We start from the raw sequence: 7,771 nt of genomic DNA on the forward strand, positions 1-7,771 counted from the left end.
ATAAAATAAGCTCTCAGATGATCATCCTGGATGGACTAACTCCTGAGGGGAAAAACAATTTTTTTTTCACTAGCATTGATAATCAAAAGATTTAAGGAGTATATGTACTTCTATAACTAAAATTATATCTTTTTGTAGAAAGGGTATCAACTACAGATATCTTTGAGCTGTTCCAAAATCATTGATCTCTTCACTGATTGTCCTTATCAATTTGATGTCATTTGCTCCATTTTGTCTGCCACATGAATTAGTTCATGAGGGTTTATTCATACATTTCATATTAAGTTCTTATATATCATATTAATTCTTATTTTGTATATATACCTGCATTATATTTTTCTTCAATCATTTATATATTTCTATATTAATAAGTATTTGGTCAAGTATTTAGTAAATGAACACGTGGAACAACATTATTTTCATCCTCTCTTACAGAAATTGCTCATATCATTTATTTTCAGAATTTATTGAGTAAGTTCTTATATTAATCATAATTAATTTAAGGAGAAAGGTGAAATTTTCAGCCAACAGAAGGCAGATCACCAGTCATATTTAAAAACTTATGTGAGATTGGTGTTCCACATGTTAGTTCTAAAGCATATGTACAAGTTTGCATAGAAAAGAAACCTGAGAATTTCTGATGCTGGGAATGTAAAGTTGTAATTTTTGTCCATTGTATAATTTTTCATATTAAATGTTAATGGACTAAAACCAACAATAAAAATGTGGAAGTGAATTAACTGAAATTATAATGAACAGAAACTAGTAAGCAAGATTTCACAGTACAAAGGTATAATTTTACAGGTCCAAATATACAACACAAAAGTTTTCATTTTTCTGTACTACATGACATAATTCATGTAAACATTCATTCAACTATTTAATTCAATAGACAACTAATCATAGAGAAAATGATGAAAAACTTTATTCATTCCATTGAAGACTATAAGATATTATGTTTTCTAAGTTTATTAAGTCAAATATTTTCCTCAAAAACTGCTTCCTTCAAGAGACATACACAGAAAATGATATTTAGTTTTTAATTTACAACACTTTTATTTCCCTCAACAACTGTGAGATGTTCTTCTGTATATGTGTTTCTTTTATTGGTTAATGAATAAAACTGCTTTGGACTGTGGCAGAGCAGAATATAGCCAGGCTGGGAGAGAGAGAGAGTAGATGGAGCCAGGGAGATGCCATGTAGCTGCAAAGGACACCTCTGGGACCTTACCAATAGGCCACAGACTCATGATGATCCACAGATGAATAGAAATGGCTTAGTTTAAGATGTAAGAGCTAGTTAGGAATACACTCATAGGCCATTGGCCAGGCAGTTTTGCAATTAATATAGTTTCTGTGTCTGGGCAGATGGGAAAGGAATGAGCAGTCTCCATTTACAAAATGGCACCCACCATTTGGAGCATGGATCCACATTAGATCAAAAAAAAAAGCTTTAAAAAAAGAGGACTTTTAGACCAACAAAAATGAGAGCAAGAAACAATCTCTTGATAGCTGCATTTTTTCACATAGGCTCTGTTTGCTGGTACCAAGCAAAGGTGCCTTTCTTTTAAGAGTTGGCTTCCTGGTTCGTGCTGGTTTGTGTTAGAGGCAGGATTAAATCTGGAACAAGGTAGTAAGGATGACAAAATAAATATTAAATATAATAGAGCAAAAATTAAGCCACATAAAGATGGAATATGCACAGAGAGTCTGAATTATGCATATTATTGTGTTTTTTATTTTTTTTTAACTTCAGAGAGACATTTGTTTCTAGGGGCTGCTAACCTGTACCATCATAAAGGTATTTTGTCTTCAAAATTTGTGTCTAAGGATAAGTTACTTTGGAAAAAAGGTTCTACACTTGCTTCCAAAAAAGATGAGAACCTATTGATTCCTTTGTGGCTAATGTGATTTGATGTAATGACACCCACTGAAAGGTCTATGAACCCTAAAATTACTTTGCCCAACAAACAACAGGAAGCAGTTTATAGAAAACTACAAACAAATTCCCAAATGACTGTTTATAAATATTTGTTTCCATTTAAATGGGATTTATTATAAGTAATTAATGGTCATAGTTTCTAAAAAATATATAAGGGAATATAATATATAGAGATGAATACTTTATATTGGTATTGACTTTGGTTTATTGATACAACCTTAAGGTCAATTTTGTTATATGCATATTTCTACTCTTGTTTAAGGTGTTATGTTTATAGAACTAATTTTAAAATGTCAGGTATAATTAAAAATTATGGACTAGTAGAAAGTAATTTATAATAGTCAAACTTTATCATGGTTGCGGCACACCGCACCCGTCTGTGCTCTATGTGCCACCATACAGTTCATGAACCAGGCCAGGGGCTGGTGATTAAAACACAGAAACACACAGACAGAGACACAGGTCAACCTTGAAACAGGAATGCCTCAAAAATGTCCTCTTTATTGTGTCCAGGGGTAGCTTATATAGGGATAGCCATGCCCCAGCCAAACGCACCAGAAACCATTCCCCTGCCATCAGGAACTCCTGAGAGTCTCGTGCTTAGAGCAGCTGTAGGCACTCAGATCAGGGGAAAAGAAGTTGTTTAAAAGAAATTCAGGATCTGGGGGTTCACAGCTCCCAACATTTCACTGCCTTTTATATATATATATATAATTAGAAAAATGTAGAGCAGCTAACCACATGCAAATCCCACAAGAAATCCAACTGTTCTTATAAACTGAAAAATACCCTAGCAAACATGCTCATTCTACAGTCAACATGAATGATATTAAATGCTGGTACAAGATAGTCACAGCAGCCATCTGACTGACAAAAATTTCAACTGCCATGAAGGAGGCTGCAGCAGTGACAATAGCGTACCTGTGGTGATCCCAAAGTCTCTAGGATGACTTGACAGTTCCTCCTGCCTCTGCCTCCTTCAGCAAATCCTATCAGCGTGCTCTACCTCAACAGGCCCAGGCAGCAGGTAGGCTAGGAAACCTTCCACAGCTACTTCTCGAGGGAACCACTTAATGGGCTCCACATTTAGGGAATTTGGACTTCACCAACCTGTCTGGCTTCTTCATGCTAAGCGGGCGAACTGCATTCTGGGGGATATTTTAAATCCTTACATCCATATTTTTGCATCAACATTTCAGGGGATGTCAAATCCTTACATTACACCAACATTTCACATCAAATGCTTTGCAGTTCTCAGAGTCAAATGTCTTTTTCAGTCCAGAACACAAAAGACAACACAATCAACAAACACATTTTAACTTTTTGAGTGGTATAATTCTGTCTTTTGGAGGCTTTCAATTCACCCTCCTGGCTCCTCTTTATCTAGAGGGTGTTCCTCAGAGCATCTCTGGGGATGAAAACACATGCTCTTTTCTCTTTTAAACTTACTCTTTTTCTTTTATTCTTTCTGTACTCCTTTTACTCTGTGCTCTATGCGCCACCATACAGTTCGTGAACCAGCAAAAAAGCTGTAGATTGAAACACACAAAGACACAGAGACAGAGACATGGGTCATCCTTGAAACAGGAATGCCCCAAGAATACCCCCTTTATTGTGTTCAGGGGCAGCTTATATAGGGATAGCCATGCCCCAGCCAAAAGTACCATAAACCATTCCTCTGCCATCAGAAACTCCCGAGTGTCTCATGCTCAGAGACTTTCATGTGGGAGCACTCACATCGGGGGGAAAAAAAGTTGTTTACAAGAAATTCCGGATCTGGGGGTTCACAGCTCCCAACAATGTTAGTTACAGTTTCCAGATATACAAAAATGTATTTCAGTTAGATAGTCTTCAATACTTCAAAGACTACAGAATATGGCATTTAAAGTGTCTTACGAACGTAGACTTCTCTCAACAGTGAGACATGTGTACTTCTGGCAGCACCTACCTACTTCAAGAGATGATGGGCACGGAAAAAGCTCCTTATGGAGTTGGTTAGCCATTTGTGCAATAACTGCTCTTGCCTCAATTACTTAATGGTATGTTTTATGATTTGGACATGCAAGACCCACAAACAATGACTGCCGCACTTATCTAAAGAAGGTGAGACAGTCCTTCAGGGTTCCTGCTCCATGAAAGAGTCTGCCAGACATTCCCCAGGACAAAGAAGAAAGTGACTGACAAACTGCCAATATACATGAAACAATTTTTCAACTTTTCTTCTTCATGAAAATGTATACTGGATACTGTGGGCCACTAGGCTAAAGATGGATATCCCCATGTGAACTTTTGGGTGAATGTCTTGGCAGGGAGATGTCTCTGTCAATTCTAGAGTTTAGGAACTTTCTTACACTACACTTCTTATTTACTTAGGTAATATTATATCCTTTTGGGGTTTTTGATGGAGTTGAATAATAGTTATAGTTTTCCTTATTTAGGATAAAAGATAAATTATATATGAAACTTTAGACTCATAAAGAAATGTTGAAACGGTAATTCTTGCTTGACAACTACCTTGTATATAAATTATAATTAATTTAGGCAGAAAATGGGAGATGATATGAGATGTTCCTCTCTATATGTGCAACTTTTCTTGGTTAATGAATAAAGTTCCTTTGGTCTATGGCAGTGAAACACATATCCAGGCTTGAATTCATACATATAGAGAGTAGGCAGAGTCAGGGAGATGCCATGTAGTTGGGGAAAGAAAAAGATACTGCTGCAATTTTACCTGTAGTCCAAAGCCTCGTGGTGATACACAGTTTAATTAAAATGGGTAAATTTAAGATATAAGAGCTAGCTAGAAATGTGAATAGACCAATGGCTAAGCAATGTTGCAATTAATATAGTTCCTGTGTGATTATTCCTGTCTGGGTGGCTGGAAAACAAACAAACAGTCTCTATTTACAAAGTGTATGAATAGAATTGAAGATAGGTAATAAAAATTTCATTTCTTCAAAGCCCATTAGCTAAATCTTGCCTTTCTCCTGATTTCATTGGAATTACTTTGAGTTTTTCTCCATTTAAGTTGATGTTGGCTATGGGTTTTCTGTCAACTACATTTATTATGCTAAGGTACATCCCTTGCATTTTTATGTCTCCAGAACTTTTATCTTGATGGGTGCTGTAGAAATGCCCTTTTCTACATCTAATGAGATGATCATGTATTGTGTTTTTCAAGCTGCTTATATAGTGGATTACATATTCTGAGTATGTGTCTTAAGTTATCATTCCATTTCTGGGATGAAGCTTTCACAATAATGTTGGATAATCTATTTGGTAGGCTGTTAGATTCAGTTAGTAAATACTTTACTGGTTTTTCGAGACAGGGTTTCTCTGTGGTTTTGGAGCCTGTCCTGGAACTACTTCTTGTAGACCAAGCTGGTCTCGAACTCACAGAGATCCACCTGCCTCTGCCTCTCAAGTGCTGGGATTAAAGGCGTGCGCCACCACCACCCAGCCAGAGAACAGATTTTTAAAGTATATCCAGATATTTCTCTGGTTTTCCCAAATTTTGTTCCCAAAATTTGTTTCCCAAATTTCTGTTTCCCTTTTTATCTCTATTTTAATTAATTTGCATATTTACCATAATTTAGTTAATTTGTCTCAAAACTTATTAATCTTATTCATTTTTTTAAAGAACCAACTTGTTTTCATTGAAGAATATGTATGAATATGTATACACACACACACATATATATATATATATAAATTATGTATGTGTTTTTCTATATTATCATTTTCAGTACTGTGTTGAAAAAGTATAGCAAACTACTTCTTCAAGTGGTTATTATTTTTTTGCTTCTATATCATTTAATTGTGCCATTGTTATTATCAGATCTCCCCTTTTGACTTTATTAATTTATTTTAGGCACTTAATTTTATGTTTTCTTAGAACTGTGTTTATCATATCCCATAGGTTTTGAAAAAGGTTGTATTTATCTGTATATTTAATAATACTTTTAAAATATTTTTCTTACAATCAATTTGGATCATTTTACCCTCTTTCTAACCCCTCTAAGATTCAATCCACCTATTTGTCTCTTAAAGATAAAGAGAAATGCTCATTGGTGTTATTCCTTCTATATACAAAGCTTCTCTATGATTGTCACAAAAATTCTGGCTTTCCTTTTTGCAGTATATTTTAGCTGAAGACAGAAATAATTTATTTTTATAAATATTGTTGATTATATGTGTTTTCTGGTATACTGAATAATAAAAATGAGAATATCAGCTGGAAATCACTTTGAATAGTTATTAATTATTACTTTCCGGAAATCAAACCAACTCATATGTCTGTACTAGCCCCAAAGACAATAACAGCATCCCATTTGTTATTTATCATTTCATCATACAAGATAGTGATATCTATAGCATCTATATTTATATATGTGGTGAATCTATAAAATCATAGATATTCCACACACATTTTTAATCTTATAAGTATACTATATTTAATTATAAGTAAACCATATGACTGTTTATATATAAACTGTCTAGCTTTATCTTGTTTTACTAACAAAGTTATCTTCATTTCATGTCTTATTATTTTTTTCATTTTTATCTTTTTTGTTATCATTTGCTATAATATCATGTGTATTTTATATTTTTTAAAAAAAAATTAGAGACAGAATTTCTCTGTGTATCCCTTGCCATTCTGGAACTTGCTCTGTAGGCCAGGCACTGGCCTTGATCTCATAAATCCACCTGCCTCTGTCTCTTTAGTATTGGTTATAAAGGCATGAACCACCTCTGCCTAGCTAATAACTTCTTAACAAACAAGAATAAGATTTATACATAAATGAACCTCCTTGATGATAACACTGACAGAAATACCTGCATGCCTTTACTAGGTGAGGGATGAGGACAAGCTGTTGATTAAAGTGTGACTACACATCATTTGCCAGCACTGGTTGAGGTTTCTATTGTTCTTTTTCTTACATGAATGTAAAACTGTCAGTAGTTTATTTTTTCATTTTCATTTATCAATCTAATGGTGATGTACATGTCTTATTTTGTTTTATTTCTATTGGGGATAAATCTACTAAGCCTCTCATGGTTCAGAAGGACCACTATAGCAGGCAAAAATCTGACTAATAGGGTAGGTATGAGGATAAAATAAAAATAAATTGACTCAGGTAAATCTTTTCTGTCATGTCATGTTTATTCTTTCTGTGGCTACTCAAATGCCCACGAGGTATTTCTTACAGTTCTACCCATCCCACATGGTTTCCAGTTTATACACAGACAGTTAAGAAGAACGTATAGCACAGAATCACAAGGACTGGTGGAAATCACAAGAAGACACCTTGCATCACAGAACGTGCATGACTGTGAAACTCGGCAGATACTTGAAGGATTAATTAAGATGTGATACAAAATTCTAAGAAGAAGTTATTGTTTACTAATCACATTTTGAAGTGTAATTAGAAGTTTATAATTAATAATTGCGGAAAAACACAACAGTACTTTTGCATTTTCTGAACACTTGCTTCCTTCCCTGGCTGCTGGGAACACAGTGTTGGTAACCACAGCAACCTGCGGGTTTGCAACTAAGGCAAGGTGCTTGACTTCCATCAGCATCTAGCTGGCTGAGTTAAAATGAGTCTAAAGACATAAACAGTTAATTTCCTGGGCTATGATCTTGTGTTAATTGAAACCAACGTGAAGAGTAAATACTGAATACTAGTAACTTGCTAGGCTAGAGCAAAAGACCAGTAGATTATACCTTCCTGAGTTTGCTGACAGAGGGGCCACCCAGATATTCTCTCTCTCTCTCTCTCTCTCTCTCTCTCTCTCTCTCTCTCTCTCTCTCAGTGGATGCTGCTT

This window comes from Microtus ochrogaster, linkage group LG9 (genome assembly GCF_000317375.1).
Source record: "Microtus ochrogaster isolate Prairie Vole_2 linkage group LG9, MicOch1.0, whole genome shotgun sequence".
Classification (NCBI taxonomy): domain Eukaryota; kingdom Metazoa; phylum Chordata; class Mammalia; order Rodentia; family Cricetidae; genus Microtus; species Microtus ochrogaster.